Source organism: Aethina tumida, chromosome 4 (assembly GCF_024364675.1).
Source record: "Aethina tumida isolate Nest 87 chromosome 4, icAetTumi1.1, whole genome shotgun sequence".
Classification (NCBI taxonomy): Eukaryota; Metazoa; Arthropoda; class Insecta; order Coleoptera; family Nitidulidae; genus Aethina; species Aethina tumida.
The window spans coordinates 15,432,900-15,453,929 of NC_065438.1; the positions used below are offsets into that span (position 1 = coordinate 15,432,900).

The following is a 21,030-nucleotide window of genomic DNA, read 5'->3' on the forward strand; positions in this document are numbered from 1 at the left end:
GAAATAATAATCGTACCTGTGTGCATTGTAAAATGGCACAGTATCGCATTTTATTAGTTCTAAATATCAACCACTCACTTGAACAAACAATAAAATTACAGGAGTAAATTCTAAACATTCATGTTTGTATTACTGTTATTATGTATTTAACATGACGATTTTTTTCTAATTGTTCGTATAATTTGTCTCCAACACACCCAAACACAGATGGAGTGGTATGCGGCCATTGTTTATTCGGCATAATCACATTCACAACGTTTAAATAATAAAAAAAAATTTCAAACGTGGCGAACGTTCCCAAATTTTTAAATACGCAGAATCGTCTGCTTAAATTCCCATTACTTACTTGCAAAATAATTACAATTGGATTGAACGGTGCAAAAGGTGAACGGAGGTCCGGACGTAATCGAATCATCTCATGCAGATAATGAACAAACGTTGCCGGCAACCATGGTGTTAAATCGGTCTAGTTTATGCTTTCGAAATCGTCTCTCGAAGCGTATAACCCTAATAGGTCCATTATATCATGCGTTCGTATTTATTCGATTATCGGAGATGTGCATGATCTCTGCGAGTTTTTAATTTTCCGTCGATTAACAGTGATTTTTGTTGTGCGACGTGATGTACGTCGACGTGCTCGGGACAATACGATATGCGTGCGTGGAAACGATTAATTTCCCTCGTCGTTTCACATAAAACGTATGGAAATACATTTTAAAACTCCTAATTAGGAACAAAGATTTATATGGCGTCTGTTGATTAAGGAAAAAGTGAATGTGGGGAATGTGTTTTTGAATAAATTTGCGACGAAATTATTAACATTGAGTTTCATAGAAAAAAAAATGGCAAAACTGATTTTATCACATGTTTTATTGATTAATTAAAAATGTTTGGTTCGGGAACGTTATAACTCGTTGTAAATGTCTGTAACTATTTAAAATAATTAATGGCAACAATATTCGTACTAACTCACCGACTAAGATGATTTAATTATTGCTGATGGTTTCCAAAGTTTTACATATTTTGCAAAAATATCGCCAGTTGTGCAGCTTCAGTACTGTTTGATAAGTTAAAGTAACTATAACGTCAAAAATATTAGAAAATATGGATAATCTAACTCAAACTTTACCCAAGTGATATAACTTCGTATAAAATAAATATAAAAATGTATAATTTCCATTTAACATCCATTGCTGACGTAAATATCTGTCAGGGTATTGACGTTGACAATATTTTGTTTCAAACGCTATAACATAGGTATTATAAGAAATATAATGTTTTTAGGCGTTTTAATAATAATAATAGGTTTAATTTTCTATATTATTTTTTTGGCGTTAATAATTATTATTACATTATTAATTTATTTATACATTATATTTATGAATCAGTATAAGAGGAAACCATTATTTGGTTATTTTAATTCAATTTATCCAATTTATATTTTATAATATTTGTCTTTAAAAAATAAAAATACGTTTCATTTTCAAATTTACATTCAATTTTGTTGGTGAAAATATTTGACAAATAAAAATAGGTTTAATTGTCAACTTTACGTTCATTTTTTCATCAATAATTTTTAATACCAAAGCCTTCATAGAAGTTAATTTTTTAGACGATATCAATTTTATTAATTGAGTTTCTTCTTATTTTAGAGGATCCAAGTAAAAAATTTTAGTACACATTATTTATATTTTATAATATTTAAATTTGACAAATTAAAATGGGTTTAATTTTATATTTTACATTCATTTTTTCATTAACAATTTTTAATATCACAGTGTTCTTAGAAGAAGTTAATTTTTTGAGACGATATCAAATTTATTAATTGACTTTCTTCTTATTTTAGAGGTTCCAAGTAAGGAATGTTAGTTTACATTATTACATTATTGCATAGAATTTTAGTATACATTATTTATATTCTATAATATTTAACTGTGACAAATAAAAATAGGTTTAACTTTCAACTTACAGACATTTTTTCATTAAAAATTTTTAATACCAAAGTGTTTTTAGAAGAAGTTAATTTTTTTAGACAATATCAATTTTATTAATTGATTTTCTTCTTATTTTAGAGGATCCAAATAAAGAATTTTTGGTTATACATTATTTATATTTTATATTTAACTTTGACAAATAAAAATTTTACATTCATTTTTTCATTAAATATATTAAATACCAAAGTATTCTTAGAAGAAGTTAATTTTTTTAGACGATATCAATTTTATTAATTGATTTTCTTCTTATTTTAGAGGATACAAATAAAGAATTTTAGTTATACTTTATTTATATTTGATAATATTTAACTTTGACAAATAAAAATAGGTTTAGTTTTCAATTTTCCATTCATTTTTTCATTAAAAATTTTAAATACCAATGTATTCTTAGAAGAAGTTAATTTTTTAGACGATATCAATTTTATTAATTGACTTTCTTCTTATTTTAGAGGATCCAAATAAAGAATTTTAGTTATACTTTATTTATATTTTATAATATTTAACTTTGACAAATAAAAATAGGTTTAGTTTTCAATTTTCCATTCATTTTTTCATTAAAAATTTTAAATACCAATGTATTCTTAGAAGAAGTTAATTTTTTAGACGATATCAATTTTATTAATTGACTTTCTTCTTATTTTAGAGGATCCAAATAAAGAATTTTAGTTATACTTTATTTATATTTTATAATATTTAACTTTGACAAATAACTTTACATTCATTTTTTTAATTAATCACAAATTTATGTTTACATTTGAAGGCAGTTAATTTTTAGTGTAGTTCATTTTTAAATTATATATCTTTCTAAATACTTTTTTCAGTTCAAAGATACTTAACAAAATATTTGCTAAAATTTAAGTTGATCCCAGATCGAAGTCAAAATAAATCGATTGAACCACACCGCATAAAACTCAACTCTGAACATTCATACACATACTCCGATACATTCCTATACATATTAATGAGCGAGATTCAATCGATGAAGTTGTAATCATATGCAGATTTACCCTGACACTTCACAATGTTTATATCACTCCAGGATCAAAGAACATTATCCGACTGTCTTATAACGAAACGTTTTATGTTGCTTGTACGCGCTCATACACATATTTCACATATTCCCGCATTCGCCGGCGATAAATCGACGCGGACCCATTTCGTTTGCAGGCGATATATCCTCGCTAATGCCTTAATGTCTAGATCCTAATTTCAGCGTTCACGACTCGCGGCCGCGGTGATAAACGTCCGGGGCAGAATTTATTTTTGTTTTGTCCCGGGTGTAATGTCAAAGTATCATCGCACGTTGGGCAACCGCTAATAAGATGTGATTAGGCGTTGAAAAAAAAATTGGTTACTTTAAAATGTGGATCGTTGTGCAACGGTCCAAAAGCGTTCTTTAATTACCGATCATCAATATCAATGTGAACTTACACACGGGATTGTGCCAGATCATTTCTCTAAGGTTATTTATTTATAAGTGAATATGTCAGGGTATTTAGCATAAAAAGAATGACATTGGGCAATAATGCTATCGTATTGTGATTTTATTGTGAACGTTATATAATTGTATAAGTGATATTTCAATTGGATGATTTATGGTGCAGAGTCGGAGACTGTGCAGGTTCATATCGACACATAGAATGAATAAATATTCACTGTAGTCGTTTTATGAAAATAAAATAAAATAATGACACTGCTTTTTATTATTTTAGACATTTAAATGAGGTAAATAACACTGGAGAAGTATGACGATGATAAACTAATTTTAAACTTATAGTATATTTGTTGATGTTTGACGTAAATCCTGTTTTAGACCTATTAATAATAATATATTAGAAACAACGAAATTCAAAATAGTAAAAAAAACAATAATTATTTGTAGTATTTTTCTTTGAAAAGATGGTTGTAAATAATTTTATGTTGGAGGGTTTTGTTAAGAAAAAGTCTAATGATACATATTTAATAATTAGGGAAAGACTTTAAAAATAATTAAAATGATAAAATATTCAATATTTTTATTTTTTTATATTTATTAAAAAATAAAATTTAATTGATCTGCCTTAACATATAAATTAAATTATAATATAATAAAATATAATTAAATAGAACAAAATATAATAAAATAGAATAAATTAGAATAATATAGAATAAAATAGAATAAAATGAAATAAAAAATAAAATAATACAATATAAAATAAAATAAAAATAAATTAAAATTAAATTAAATAGTTTTTATTAAAATATGAAAAAATTGAATAATTGAAAAACTGGAAAATTTACATATCATAATTTACTTGTAAATTTAATTTAATAAAATGTAATTAATAAAATGAAATAAAAATAATATTATATAAAATAAAACCAAAATAAAATAAAATAAAAAAAATTGTACAATAAATGTTACTATTAAATATAAATTAGAAATAATATAAATGTAATAAATAAAATAAAATATTATAAACAAAATAAAATTAAAATAAACATATATTAAATTAAATTAAATAGATTTTATTTCGTATAGAAAATGTGGGATTTGAATAATTATATTTTCTAAAAACTTACTAAATAACATGAAATAAATAATATGTTATAAAATAAAAAAATTTATAGATTTTACTTTTTATAGAAAATATGGAAATTTGAGTAACTGTATTTCAAAAATTGGAAAATCATTAATAAAAATGACAATTTTAAAAATTATAAATTTAATATACTATTTATTTCTTAATTTTTAACTAAATATATAGATTATAAATTACATTAGGTAAAATTTACTAAAATGTAGTTAATAGAATAAAATAAATTAAAACAAAATATTTCAAATTACAAATTAATAAAATCAAATTAAATTAAATAAAAAATAAAATAAGAACAAAATAAAATAAAATTAAAAAATTGAATAATGAATTATATTACTTATTTTTAATTTTTAATTAAGGTTTATGTTTATGTAAAATGAAATAAAACAAATTTAAATGAAATTAAAATAAAAATAAAAATAAAATTAAAATTAAAGATTAGTAAAAATTTCTTACAGATAAATACTGCATGATAAGTATTTTTTATATTTGAAATATACAAAAAATCTTGTACAAATATTTATTTTTTATTAGAAGAAGGATTTACCAGAATATGTTATTTTAAATTAATTTGTTTCAATATTTACAAATAAAATAGCTTTAGCTAAAATTATTTTTCAAAATTATTAAAATGAAAAAGAATAATGAATGCACATAAAATCACACATTAATTAAATACATGAATGAACATAAGTCATTATTTCAAAATGAGTTCACTGAGATCATTATTGAATTTGTAACTCATCACCTTAAACTATTTCAACTCGTTCCAGTTTTTTTAGAAATCAATCATAATTTGTATTATTGCCATATATTTGTATATGTAATTAAATATCCATCAACAACAGTACTAATTGTAAAATAAATTACAAAAATAATTTATTTTTTAAAATTCAAATCATTATGACATGCACAGGTATAGTTTAAATGTTAAAGGAATGGTATAGAAAATATAAAATCATTTGTATTTTATAAGTCGACTTTAATTAAAGTGAAATTTTTAAAACCGAATAAATATTAAATTTTTAGATGTACAAATAATTGCTAAATAATACATTAGAAAAAAACGTACGTATATTCTTAAGCCGATAATTACGTAAAACACTAAGCAAGCAATAATAGATAATAACGAAGATGTCTCGGGGGCCTTAAATCCAATTTTCTTTTATATGGAACTTAATTAACTTATTTAAATGTCCGCGTAATTAAAATAATTAAATGGATCGTAGATGAAAGTAAATGGCCACCGGGTAATGACGATACAACACACAAATACACACGTACTGTCGGTGATTTCGGTGAGGGAAGTGATTTTTTTTTGTATTAACATGGTGCATTTCATACATTCATTATCCGAACGTAATAAATGCAGTCGCCGTCTCTGAACCTGTGCACGAAGAACGATGAGTATTAAATAAATGGGTGCGAACCGTACCCGTATTAACATACAATGGGAATAACGAAAATAATGGAATTGCTACGATATTTTAATATACTTCCCCCAAAGTGAACTTCTTCGGAATACATGCATAAGGTCAACAGTTAATATGTGAACCCCAATTAATGAGGTACCGCTTCCTACATTTGTTCTAACACAATCGTCGTTTACGATTTATTCAATGCACACAATATTTCTTGTCCGATTAAAATATAACAAACATACATTCATAAAAGAGGTGACCACATTTATTTAATATTTTTGAGTTCAAATAAAAGAAGAAAGAAAAAAAATGGACGAGATTCGGTCTTAAGAGAATCTCGGCAAGGAAGACATTGATTCGGTACCGTACCGTCGAATCGATTAAGACAAATAAACAATGTACTTCCTTCATACTTTTTGTTGCGTTGTGCCTGTGCATTGTTTTTAATCTTGACCTTATTTACGTTGTGACATCGTTAAGCATCAACAATGAAGCTAAAAATTTATTTATTGCTTTACGACTGCACCCATGTCGCTTGAAAAGTGTCAACCATTCATTGTGCATTAGCGTCGGAAAATTTAAAAATTCTGTCTTTATTTACGGTTTGTCGCTTGATCTAGTGTTGAAGTCTTCACGAGGAATTTTTATTGAAATGTGTAATTTAGAGAAATTTCGTAACATTTATGCAAATTGAAGTACATTAAATTACGTGTTTATTTTGTAAAAGGTGTATTTTTTATAAATTAAATTAAATTAAATTAAAAGTATGTAAAATTTAATATTGGTGATGTCAAGAAAACAGGATCCACATCCTGGTACCTCAGAAAACTACACTTCCACGTGATAAAGAATTAAACAATTAAAATGTCAGAATTATGTTGTTATATAATGGTTTTAAACCTTCAACTATCATTCCTTTACAATTTAAAAAAATTCAAACTAAAATATAATAAAAAATACCGTTTTTACAGACTAATATGTGCCAACAAATACTTTTTGGTGATATTTAAAGAGCGGGATCTAGTTTTAAAGGGTCATTAACATTTTAGAATTCTACGTAAAATTTTACTACAGAATTAATTTGAACGTGACACATTTTTGGTGTGAACTAGTGAAATTGGTCGTTAAAATTATTTAATATCCAACGTCCTCGAATTGTAACGCCACTTATCTCGTCGTAATGAATGAAAACATATTTGCAGTCAAACGCCCATAATACTAAACACTAATAAACTAATTATTTTAAATTGAATACAATACAGAAATTTTGACAGCAAAAATTTGGGTCAATATTACCGATTTACCGCAAATAATGAGTTTGACCAAATTGGGCGCGATAATTTCAGAATTCGCCTATTTCTTCACAAATCGAAAGCCGTTGTTCGCTTTATTTGGTTTGGAGATTTAGAAATGGGAACTATCAAAATGTAACAATGTTTACATAATTATCCACAGATATATAGTTCGGCTTAATGTATAACTGTGTCATCCGGTTTTGCAATGGCGTTAAATGGAATCGTTATGAATTTTAGACGGGCCGAGAGTGCATGCCCATAAGGCAACGAATAATTATAATTATCCTGGCAAAAACAGCGTGACTAAATACGTGTATTACAAGTAAATTAGGTGTGAAAATGTAGGTAATTAGCCGAGTTCGTAATTAAATATGTGAACAGTTACAAAGGACTATCATGAGAATTATTTTGTTATTACAGGAGTGTCTTTTATACTGATTGTTTGCGGATATAAAATATAACAATACTGTTTTTTTGTCGTTCATTATGTGAGCAAATTAAAATTGGTAACGGTTTGGGTATCAGGAAGTTTTACATTTTAATTATAATTCGTGTTCAAATTTATTGAAGTCGTAAATGACAATATTAGGAATTTCCAATTCTATCAGAAATACGTAAAAGTAAATGAAGAATGTTGAAATTAAAAACAAACAATTATTTTAATACATAAAATATGTTATTGGTAAATATTAGTTATAAATTATTGTGTGACATTTGAAGTTTAAATATGTATACGTTTGTTCATTACTTATAAATTAAAGAACTTTATATTTCCATTTAAATGCTTTTATTTAATAATAATTTTATGTAATATAAAAATAAATAATTAGTAGAATAACATTAAAATTTAAATTTAATTTAAATAATAATTGTTTTTCTTTTTCAAAACGAATTTATCCAGTTTTTTAAACACAAAAAATTTAAAAAAACATAATTTTTTAAAAATACGAAAAATATTAAAATAAAAATAAAATAAATTATAAAATAAAATATAAAATAAAATTTAAAATAAAATGTAAAATAAAATATGAAATAAAATATAAAATAAAATAAAATATAAAATAAAATAAAATTTTTATTTAATTTTTTTTATTAAAATAAAATAAAATAAAATAAAATAAAATAAAATAAAATAAAATAAAATAAAATAAAATAAAATAAAATAAAATAAATAAAATAAAATAAAATAAAATAAAATAAAATAAAATAAAATAAAATAAAATAAAATAAAATAAAATAAAATAAAATAAAATAAAATAAAATAAAATAAAATAAAATAAAATAAAATAAAATAAAATAAAATAAAATAAAATAAAATAAAATAAAATAAAATAAATTTACAAATATTAAACAAATCGATAATAAAAAGTAATTAAATTATATATTTTTAATAATATATAACATTTGTAATATATAAATTTGTAATATATATATAACATAAATATCTCTTCCACCTTTCAATTGAAGTCGTTTTAAGAATAATCTGTTTCAAGATAGGATCTCAAATTTTTCGTTACTTATTTACATTAAATATGTTGATATTTATGATCTATGTAGGTTAAGCCTAATATGATTTTATTGTTTTAGCTGACTGCTTGTTTAATTACAAAGATTTATGACTGACATGTCTTTCACCAAACCAGTCTCTAACTTAACAATAAACTTATGTATCTATCTTTGCGACTACAACACCAGACACTGCAGTGCTGATAAAGAACTACAATAAAACAAAGATAATATTAGATTATAATAATTAAATTTACAGTACAATGCCAACAGTCATCGTTAAATTTAATTACACGCCTTACGAGCCTGAGATTTTCATATAATAACTTATACACTTTCACGTGCATTAACAATATTAAAATCAGTCATATCTTGGTTATTAATTTATTTTAATTATCGGTTATCTATAAGACAACAGGTGTTTATTTATTTACACCATCGTGTGCTTCCTGCAGCTCAGAATGCGGCAAGACATTTCTATAAATTCTTCATTGCACTTCCTCGTAATCCGCCGAGTTGTATTTAAATTACACAGCGCAAAATATTTATAGTGCAATTAGATTTTTCTTTCAGCGTCGCAATCCGCAATGTTTTTACTCTTCATCGTCGGCAACGACGGGCAACGGATAAAACGGACGCATAAGGCCGCGGATTCTTATTTAGGTTTCGTTTGTAAGAATTATTGTTCGTTGCCCCGAGGATGAAACCTATCGAGATTCTTCGCCTTATTTCGTTTATTCCCAGCTGTTTTTAGCCCCGGAACACGGTGAAATATGCATGCGAATTACATCGACAATACCCATTTGCATATAATTTATATATAGTATTATCTACGAACATATTAGCCGAGATTCGTCCGTTTAGGTCTTGAACTTGATCGATCATTATCGCAATCACGACGCACTTGTGCGCAATGGAAAATCGCCGTGCTAACGCAATTTATGTGTTAGATTGTCATGAAAGGTATTGTTTTTTTGGGGCTTGATTTTAAGTGATGAATATTTGGTCAAATTTTTTATGGGTTGATGTGAGGTGATAAAATATGGACACCAGTGCTAAAAAAACACCAAAATCTCTATTAAAGTTTTGTTTGAGCTGAGATTTGTGCATTATATTTTTAAGCTTGAAAAACTCAATAACTTTCTTGATAACCTGATGTCCACATTTTTTTTTTGTTGTTGTGTAAAAAGGAAACAATGAGAAAGCGAGAAAATAAATTATCGAACATATTATAACACGCGGCAGCGCAATAATTCTTCAAACCGAGTAATAATTCACATCGGTCCTTTTTGCTAACAGTTTTTGCCAGTTAAAAGTTTTCGGCATAAATCGTGTATTGTAAGGTCAAAAAATACTTGACCCCTCATTGTCCGCCGGAATAAAGGATTCAATTTCATGTACCGTAATTTTAAAATAAGTAAAAGAAACGTTATGACACATTTTTCACATGCGTTCCTGTCGCCGTGAAGAAGACAAATATTGGTGAAAATATTGTTAAAGCCGTGCATAATTGATTATTGGTTGTATACGGGAGGAAACGTGCCGTAAATATTGTCAACGCAAAAAACGAACACACCATCGGATGATTTATCTTATTGTTAGCGTGCCAAACGTTTTGTGTTTTACATTATTAAACGTTCTTTTGTGTTTTGTAATAAAATCGTTTTTACACACTACTGTTCTTTTGCTTGTGAAAAATTTATTGTATTACATATTTTTTACATATTTAATATTTTCTAATTTAAGTTTCAAAACACGTTTTTTTTTTTTAAATTTAAATAATTTTTTTTAAATTAAAAATCTTTTTTTTTTAATAAATAATGTTTTTATTGATTTTCTTTTCAAATTTTAAAATAAAAAAATATTTAATCAATAATTTCATATATAATATATTCAAGATTTATTAGAAAGAATATGTAATATTTATTTAAAATAATGTAATAATTTAAAATATATTACATTTTAATAAATTAATGCCAAATATATGATTAAAATCATTTTTATTCAATATTGCATCTTTATGAGTAAAAATTGTAACATTTTTTTATATATATAATATTTTTGCTATTTTTATTTTTAAGTTTTAAAATATATATTTTTTTTAATTTTAAATAAAAATATATTATATAATATTTATATATATTAAATATTAATTTCATGTATATTATATTTAAAATTTACTTAAATTAATGTAATAATTTTAAATAAATTACATTTTAATAAATTAATATCAATTGTATTTGTATTAAAATTATTTTTTATTTTATTATTACTTTTTTTAATATAGTAAAATTTTTGTTTAAATAATCTTATTAATTTATCCAAATATTAAAATAAATATTGTAAATTTTATATAATTATAAATAAAAAAAATGAATTAAATATTAATTTCATGTATATTAAAATTTATTTAAATTAATGTAATAATTTTAAATAAATTACATTTTGATAAATTAATGTCAATTTTTTATTTATTATTATTATTATTTTAATTTCAATCATTTACTTTTTTTAAAAAAAAATTTAGTAAAAATTGTTGGTTTTAATTTATCCAAATATTAAAATAAACATTGTAAATTTTAATTTATCACTAATAATTTTAATAAATTCGTATATTAATCAGTAATCAATATTATATATAAAATATATCTTTATTTTTTATTTTTTTTATGCACATACATATACAAATATACAAACATAAAAATATATATATAAAAATAGGCCATCTTTCATTGTATTAATTAATAATGTTTTTAAAAACTATAATATAATTCAGTAATTTGAAGAGTTTTTATATATTTTTATAAATATTTTCAAGTACTAAATTTATATTTATTAATAACGAAATGATTTTAAATAAACTATATTTTATTTGATTTTAATTTAATTTTTAACATTATGTTTATATCACTGAATGACATAATTTTTAATCAATTTGCATAGAAATATTAATTTATAAAAAAATTTATATAATTCGTATAAAATTAAAATTAGGTAAATTAAAATGACAATGGAATTAAAAATGGTCACATGTAATAGTTAAAATATTTAATAACGTCTGGGAAATATCTAGTTTTATTTTTGGTTTATATTTATATGTATTTTATGTTACTTAATTTCAGTTACTTTTGTAATTTTAGTTAATATTACTTTAATTCATCTTGTAATTTGTTAATAATAATTGTGTGTTAAAAAGACACATGTTTTATGTAGTAAATTTTTCACTTAAAATTTTTTACTACAAATATATTATTCTAACAAATCATAAAACTAGAAAATTAAATTCTTAATTACCAAGCATGTCTAATAATAGATATTTTTTATTTTTACCTTAATAAATTATTTTTAGACAGTAGCCATTTAATTGTTTATTATTTAACTCGCACTTATCACGTTATAAAAATTTGTTAAAATAAGATTTTTCTAGCAATTACAATTAGTCAATCAGATTTCACAGACAACAATACCTTGAAACTAAAAAATGAAATTATTGACAAACAATTATTTCGTATCTTAATGTTCTTTACGACTTTGTTAAAACTGTCCAATTAAATTGCTTATTGTCATTCCTATGACAACAGACTTCTAAACTAACCTTTTTATATAAGACTCATCATTGCGTAAGACCAGTTTTATTGAATAAACCAAACGAAACACGACCATTGCCTCGAATCAACTAGAAAACTTGCACACAATACACAATGCAGATGAATGTGTCTTAAAAGATCTTTGACATTTAAATCATAACAAACACCTTAAGACGTAGAAGAATAAAAAAATAACGTCGCACCGCCATTGAAACGAACAAAACTGCTTCAGTTACGAAAGGAATTAATGAGATTTTCGGGAATTATCTTCTTTCCTAATTATCAAATCTAGTTGCAAAACACCAATGCACAGCCATTATTCGTTTAACCCACAATTTTTTTTAATAAAGCAAACGACAATCTTTTTATAAATAGTAGGTGGTGTTCCAAATTTCGAATAAAAGCAAGGTCAGCAAACTGCTATAATACACCTGTTACTTTGTAATTAATTTTTTTATGCCGCTGCACAACTTTTCCTTTCGGCCAGATTAGATTTTGAGCCCGGACGAAAATGAGAATACAGCATCTGACGCACGGTGTCCTAAAACACTACCTGGCTGAGGAAGTTTCTAATACATGTGATTTGGACGAGAGTTGCTGACCAAAATTAATGTTCAAATTAATTTTTATCTAATGTTAGTGATGATTACAATTTTTCAATTAATTTTGTGGGTAATAAAATAAAAAATATTAGGGTGTCAAGAAGGTTGGAGAGTTTTTTCACCTTAAAAATGTACAAATCTCATCTTAAACAAGAATTAATTAATTGAAATAAAAACCGTTTTGAGTCAATATATTCTTGCCAACAAGAAATAAGCTTATTTATAACAGTGGAATGGAAGCGACGACGTCATTGATGTGGTTTCGTGCATCATTTTGATTTTCTCGTGGTGGAAGTTGTCGAAATGGTTGAAGTTTGGTGAGTATGATGGATGATGCAGACTTTGGTACTCCAGTTCCTACAACTTCTACAGTGTCAGTTATGCCACTTGTGGATGAATATTGTCATGATGAAGAATTTGTCCCTTTCTATCAGATGGCCGGCTACTGTGCTCATCGTCTTCCACCATTATTAGTGCTTCCTGGGTCAAACATATTGTTGGCCCAGACAGATTTGGTCGCTTATTGGCCTTGCTTGAAGTGGAACAGGAAAATTGAGGATTCAAAGCCTTGAATAAATGGCCAGATGATTTCAAATAAAAACGAAATATACGTTTATATATAGCGAAACATGTGGTTTAAAACCTCACATTAACACATTAAAAAGTTGACCGAATATTCGTCAAAAAAAAAAGACAATAATTTCCCTTGACAATTCAATATATTTTCTTCGGAAGTATCCAAAAAGTTTTGAGTGACTGTGCGATTTTGTGAGATGGCAGACAAAAAGAAAATAATTAATTACCATATGGCGTATGGTGGCTGGCAGAGGACAAGATTAAGCCTCGGTTGTAGGTGGGTGAAGAAATTCACAAAATGAGTTGAATGATCCCTGAGAATATGGCTCTAGGTAACAGGTAAAAATACCTCGCAGATGCAGTCTTAACCACATACTCGATTAAAGTAACGCGGTTCAAGTACTGAACACTATAATAACCTATTTAGCATAATTTATGTTTCCATGAATTTATAAAATATTACTGAAATCTCTTGGCCGAAGCTTAAGTACTTCATCTAAACCAGAAATCAGAAAATTGTTTGGTGACTTACAGACTTTTCCTTGACGTCACTATAGCCTTCCAATACCTTTTGTTGCAACTAATTTAATAAGAAAAAACTAATGCTCACTTTTTGCTACAATTACCCTTGACCTTTTCCAAATTGCTGCATTAAGAACCGTAACAGCAAGCCTCCAAAATCCGGCCAATTTATTATTTATATTACATATAATTACTACTTCACAAGTAATTAGGAAAAAAACCCATTGAACGACAATAGACTAGCTGGTAAAGTGGTCGGTGTGGGTAAAAGGGGCACTTGGCGACGGCCTTGGTGCAAAAGTGTGGGTCAGGTTCAAACGCAAGGTCAATAAACCCTTTATCAAAACCTATCGCGTTTGATTAAGCAACAGAAAAAAAAACGGAGGAAATTGTACGATTGTATTGAACATCTCGTTTGTTTGATTTGCCGATTATCCGGCAAGTTCACGGCCAATGTCTCCGGGAACACACGTAGCGATCGTCGCATCTCGATCCCGGCAGATATTTGCATAAAAGTCTCGAACACAATGTCAACAATTATCTGGTACCCGGTCGTTGGGCAACACTTTCCCCCGCCGATATTTAATATAGAAGGGTTATTGTCTATCTTGTTTACATTGCAATAATTCAATAGCGATCAGTTTCCGGCATGAGGGGTCCGCATCCTCAAACAACTCTGTCCGATATTGACTACACACGTGTTCCAGAGACTCAAGGAAATGATCGTGTCTGTACCGTTTCCTAAATACCTATCTTAAGATGTGTGATTCACATTTTTTTCTCTGGAATTTTAATAATTCATCCGGCTGTTTTTGTTTGACTTGTCGATTATCGTTGATATTTCAATTTGTTTAATAAAATGCATCACGTTGCAACTAAGACGATCCCTCATCAATTATTTTATATTTTAAACGCCTGTTGTATGCCCTTAAGTGTTGTGAGTTCCATCAAGATGCACAGTTAGATGCATTCAATAGAAATTTAAACAATAAGATAAGGAAAAAGGCAACAAAGGAGTCAAAATTAAAGGAAGACCTCATCAACTGTTAAATATTTTTAATTAAACTATTGCCCTAAAATTTTTGAGTTGGAACAAGATACAGAGTTACGAGTCTTTAGTCTAAATTGAACCAATAAGAAAAGAAAAAAGGTAACGAAGAAGTGAAGATAAAAATGAAGGCTGTTCTTCATGGACTATTCAATATTTTAAGATATCTAGCTTAAAATTATTAAATTAAATAAAATAAAGGCTTGTCGATTGTCCTAAAATCTTTGAGTTGGAACAAGATACAGAGTTACGAGTTTTTAGTCTGAATAGAGCCAATAAGAAAAGAAAAAAGTAAGGAAGAAGTGAATATAAAAAATGAAGACTGTTTCTCATGAAATATTCAATATTTTAAGATATCTAGATTAAAATTATTAAATTAAATAAAATAGAAGCTTGTCAACTGCCCTAAAATTATTGAGTTGGAACAATACTGAGTTACGAGTTTTCAGTTTAAAAAGAAAATTGGTAATGAAGATGTGAAGATAAAAAATGAAGAATGTTCCTCATAAACTATCCAATATTATAAGTTATCTAGACTAAACTTTAATAAAATAGAAGCTTTACAAGATATACAGCTACGTGTCTTCAGTCTAAATTGAAACAATAAATTAAGAAAAATGATAAGGAAGAAAAGGAGATAACGTGAAGGCATTACACAGTCTAAAATTATGATATTAAATAAAATAACATCTCGCGGAATGCCCTTAAATCTTACGAGTTGGAACAAGATGCACAGTTAGGTGTATTCAATCGTTTAAAGTGCAACAGGATTTCTTGGTCTCGCATTGAACACATCCCGGCATTAACCTTTCGGTAATACTTTAACACCTGTAGCATTAGTTTAGCAGATTACAGCGTTCCAACATAATTGGCGAATCTCGCGATCACCGTTTAAAGTCAAATACTGCAAATTGTTTTACCACGCACACCGTGTTTTTGCGCCAGCGATTTTCCGTTGCAAAATAATGGTAATTTGCGTTCAAATCGAGATTCCATCTTTAAATATGGCCAACAGCCGGGGTTTACGCCTTCTTAACCGATATCTGGCATATTTGCGAAACGCCATTTGACACAGGTCACTAATTTCGTTCGAAGGTTGCGACCCCGGCCAACACCCCGTATTCCATCCAATGTTTTTGCGTTCGCAGCATTATACCATATCCTCCGTGTAAACATTACATAACTTAAAACAGTTATAATATGTAACCGAAGACGATTTGCATTGAATTCAATGGTGAAAAATCGTATTGTAATTTAGACACTACCAAATATTTACATACTCTTAATTCCGCCAGCGAAACCGCCATTAATCAACTGCCAGCTTCTCGGAATACATAAATATTTATTTATTATGTGCATTATATTGCCATAATAAGATGGTAACACAAAATCGTATGTGCATAGAGATATGTGTAAACATGCCGTGAAGAGATTTTTGTTTAATTTATTAGTTAATGTTTGTTTACTATCGAAGAGAAATGTGGAGGAACGTGTATCAGTCTTTTGTTGTTTCTTTGTATTTTTTTTTTCTTCTTTTTTATTTTTTTCGTGTCTATTGTTACGATTCCAATGGCGAAGCCACTTCTGATTTATGATTTCATTCTTTGGAATTCACTGTTTGATTTCTTTTTATTATGTGCCATATAGAAATATAATTTAATGTTTAAAAATGCAACAATTTTAAGTCTGCCTGTACAAAATTTCTTTCAATTTTATTGTTCCGATTATCTGATATTTTTTATTAACCAAAGGAAATTACAGAAACATACTATAAAAGTCAAAAATTACAAGGAAGATTAAAGAGACTAGAAACGAATTGAAGAAAATATATTAATAAAATATATTATTAATAATAAAAATAATTAAAAAATATGTTAATGAAATTAATAATAATAATGATAATAATAAGTTCTTGATAAAAATGTGAATAAATATAAGAAAATTGAAACCTTTATATTCAGAACTTGGGTTTTACAGTTCTAAATATAATAAATAAAAAATAAAAAAAGGTTTTAATCGAATATATTAAGGTAATCTTAAGGAATAAAGAATTATTTTCTCTAAATTAATTTAAAAATAAACTTGTTTCATCTATTTCTAAATAATATGTAAATGATAAGAAAAATTAAAAATAATGTATTGAAAAATAATCATAATATTGATTGAAACGTAATATACTATTGAAATAAATAATTATTTATTTAATCATTATTAATAAATTACATTTTTATCTAAAATTCATCAAAAGATTATTAATAATTTAAAGAAATTCTTAATAATTATGAAAAATAATGCTAAATGAAAACAGAAATTTTATATGTAATAGTAAAAATTATTGAGTAATCATTGATATATAATTTCTAATATTTTAATGATATATTTTTTTTTTAATTTTAAATTAAATATTTTATTTTTTTATTTAAATTCATATAAATTAAAAATTTTATTTAGAACTACAAAAAATTAAATATTTTATTATATCTTATAATTTAAATTAAATGTATTTTTTTAATTTTAAATTACATATTTTTTTATTTCAATTAAATATTTAATCAATAATTTTTAATTTTTAAATTAAATATTTTATTTCTTCATATAAATTAATTTAAATAAACATTTTATTATTTTTTTTATTTAAAATATTTAGTTAATTATAATTAAAAAAATATATTAAATTAAATAATCTAATTTTATAAAATTTAAATTATTTATTTTAGTTTTTTTTTAATTATTATTATTATTTTTAATTTAAATGAAATATTTTATTATTATATTAATCACTTAATTTTCTTAATACAATTTAAATATTTTGGTATTTAATTTATTTATGATAATAAAATAAAAAAGTTACAGTAATCATTTTCTTTGATTTTATTTATATAAAAGTGTCAATTTCATTTATTCTGTTTTTAATTAATAAAATGAATGAAAATAAATTTAAAATAAAGTAAATAAGAAAAAAAATCAAATAATTTTTTATTTACTAAATTAATTAATGAATATGGAATTACAATATTATTATGAGTAATTTTCAATGATTATTTATTCTAATGTTTGCAAATTTGATAACAAATTTACTAATTAAAAGAAAAATTCTTCACGAGAGATATAAAAATACATAAGAAAATCAGGAATTTTTGGAATAAAATTGTATATAAAACGAAAAAATTGAAAATTTAAAAACAAGCTAATAATTATTATTAAATTTATCAAAATATGTTCAAAAAATAATATAATATATATGAATATAATGTAAAAACACAAAAAAATTAAAAATGCATAAACTAAATGAAATATTAATTAAAAAAATTAAACAAATTGGCACAATTAATTTTTTAATTACTACTAATTAATTAATAATTTTTTTTTAAATTGCTTCAAGAGAAATAAAAAAATACATAAAATCACGAAACGAAAAAATTAAAAATTAAAAAAAAAGTAAAAACAAGCTAATAATTATCAAAATATCGTAGAATATAATGTAAAAACACAAAAATATTAAAAATGCATAAACTAAATGAAATATTAAATAAAAAAATCTAACAAATTAGCACTTAAAGTAATAGTAATAAAAATAAGTTATTGCATCCACCATTATTTGAAAACGTGGTTAATCCCATTGTAAACTTTAATAACTTTATACCATATTTACAATTTAATTAAATTGAACAGTGGATTTTGTTGGCACAATAAGAATTATCAAACAACTGCAGGCTCCATAACAATATTGAAATGAAGCGGTATTGAAAAAACTAATTATAAATTAATCGAACGTAGTGTGAAGCAATTTACATAATCCGCTATTATAAAATTAGCGAACAATCACATAATTACAGGTGCGATGGTGTCGGTATGAATGGGTGTAGCAAATATAGTAAATTCCAGTTTCCATTAAAGCTTTGGCGCAATTACAGAATTAAGGATGGCGGAATATATGTATGCCCCGATGATAATGACGTGACGTGACTCATACGGGACCACGGTCTAATAATGAACTCGACGTTCGGCGGCAGAGGTTTATGCGATTAAATTTGAATTTATAAATTGATTCAGTCCTACATGGTTAGTGTGACCAATCATAAATATGGTTATAAGTTACGAGCAACTTTGCCCGGCAGCGGTCTGGCCTTTGTCTTGTACCACTGAGGACCTGTAAATGTTATGAAAGCCTTAAATTATGTTCACTTAATTTGAATTAATTAAATGCACAATAACTGCCACATTGTTATTATTCATAGTCGTACGAAACTAATTTAAATCAGTTTTTCAACGTTCCATTTTGCGTCCGCTATTTTAACACATTTCGTCATTAGTTCCTGCGACTCGTTCGCCTCACTTAAATGGATCTGGTTTCTTATGCTGATATGAAGTCGTAAAAACTAATTCGCCTTAATGCAGATGTAACGGCCGAACCGCACGCAGAATTTCAATGCTAGAGCCCGAGCATCCTCGGACCGAGAGGTTTTCAGCGTTTTCAGCGGGTACGGGTGCTCGTGGGTCAGCATTAATGTTATGTAAACGTATGTATGCATATATAGCGTTACAAAGGCAGACACGGTGGCACGTTTTCGTTCATATTTTTGCCCACCCCATGCCCACTCACATGCAGGTCGTCGTTGTGCCTTATCTCGTCTTTTTGCAACTCACCGATCTCCGATTTGAGGATGCGAAATAAAAGTGCGTGGACGATTACGTGATAGACACGTACGGTACATTTGATTTATACAATCGGGAATTTTGAAACGCAGTAACCGACAACCTGACGGACGGATGGAAGGACACGCCAGGCAAATATCAAAGTGATTGTCTTTAAAGATCAGCCGGTTCAGATGTACGAAATCGCCTTATCTCCGTCGCTTTGCGGTCGCATTGAAAAATGTATTACAATAATTCAAAGTCATCGCGGTAAATTGAGTATAATACACATGAATAATGTAGTGTATCGCGTTTTAAAACACCGTCGATACGTTTTACAGTGAAAAAATTACGTATCGTTGTAATTGAATTAAAATAACGAGGCATTGTTTATCATTTATTTTAATATGGGTTAATAGGTGAGATTGGGATCTGATCTAACAAGGAACAATGGTAATTGGATCTCAACGTTTCCTTTGGTTCTTTTCCAATCCCAAATGCAAAGGACATCAATAGTAATAATAATAAAAATAATAATTTTTTCTACTTTGAAATACTTACAGCATTATTATAATATAAATTTTGCACATTTATTGTAAATAATTTTCAGTTACTTTTTTTATCTAAATATTTAGTTGTTATAATTTTCTCTTTGTTTTATTTAAATTTTTGAGATACTTACATTTTCAGCTTTGTAGTATAATATATGTAAAAAGTTTATATATTTTCTCTAATTCTAATTACTAAAGTAACTTTTAGTTTAATTCTTTAATTTTGAAAGGGACAGGAGAATATTTAAAAATTTGATTCTTATGTCTATTTTTCATTCTTATAATATTAGACAATCAAGTTTTTTAACTAAATATTTAGTTGTTTTAATTTTCTCTATCTTTTATTTATGTTTACATTACATTTTCAACTTTATAATATAAAATATTAAAAAGTATAGTGTATGTATAAAGTTTTTATATATTCACTAATTCTGGTTACTAAAGTAACTTTTAGTTTGACTCTTTAATTTTAAAAGGGACAGGAGAATATAAGAAGTTGATTTTTATGTCTATTTTTCATTATTGTAATATTCAACAATCAATTTTATGTATAAAGTTTATATATTTTTACTAATTATGGTTACTAAAATAACTTTTAGTTTCTCTCTTTTTAAAGGGACAGGAGAATACAAAAAATTGATTCTTATGTCTACTTTTCATTCTTATAATAATAGACAATCAAGTTTTTTAACTAAATATTTAGTTGTCTTAATC

At 25.7% G+C, this 21,030-nt stretch overlaps 1 long non-coding RNA gene across 3 annotated transcripts; it reads right to left on the reverse strand.

Annotated features, from left to right (window-relative positions):
* Positions 1 to 852: 852 nt before the first annotated feature.
* On the reverse strand, positions 853 to 1,238 carry LOC109607514 (uncharacterized). 3 transcript variants are annotated; one of them, XR_007547851.1, is made up of 3 exons: positions 1,130 to 1,238; positions 978 to 1,078; positions 853 to 930 (listed from the first exon to the last, which is right to left on the reverse strand). It is a non-coding gene; the product is annotated as an uncharacterized LOC109607514 (long non-coding RNA). The 3 variants fall into 3 exon arrangements; XR_007547850.1 differs by having other exon boundaries at positions 853 to 924; positions 974 to 1,078; XR_002192194.2 differs by having other exon boundaries at positions 974 to 1,078.
* Between the last annotated feature and the right edge of the window lie 19,792 nt (positions 1,239 to 21,030).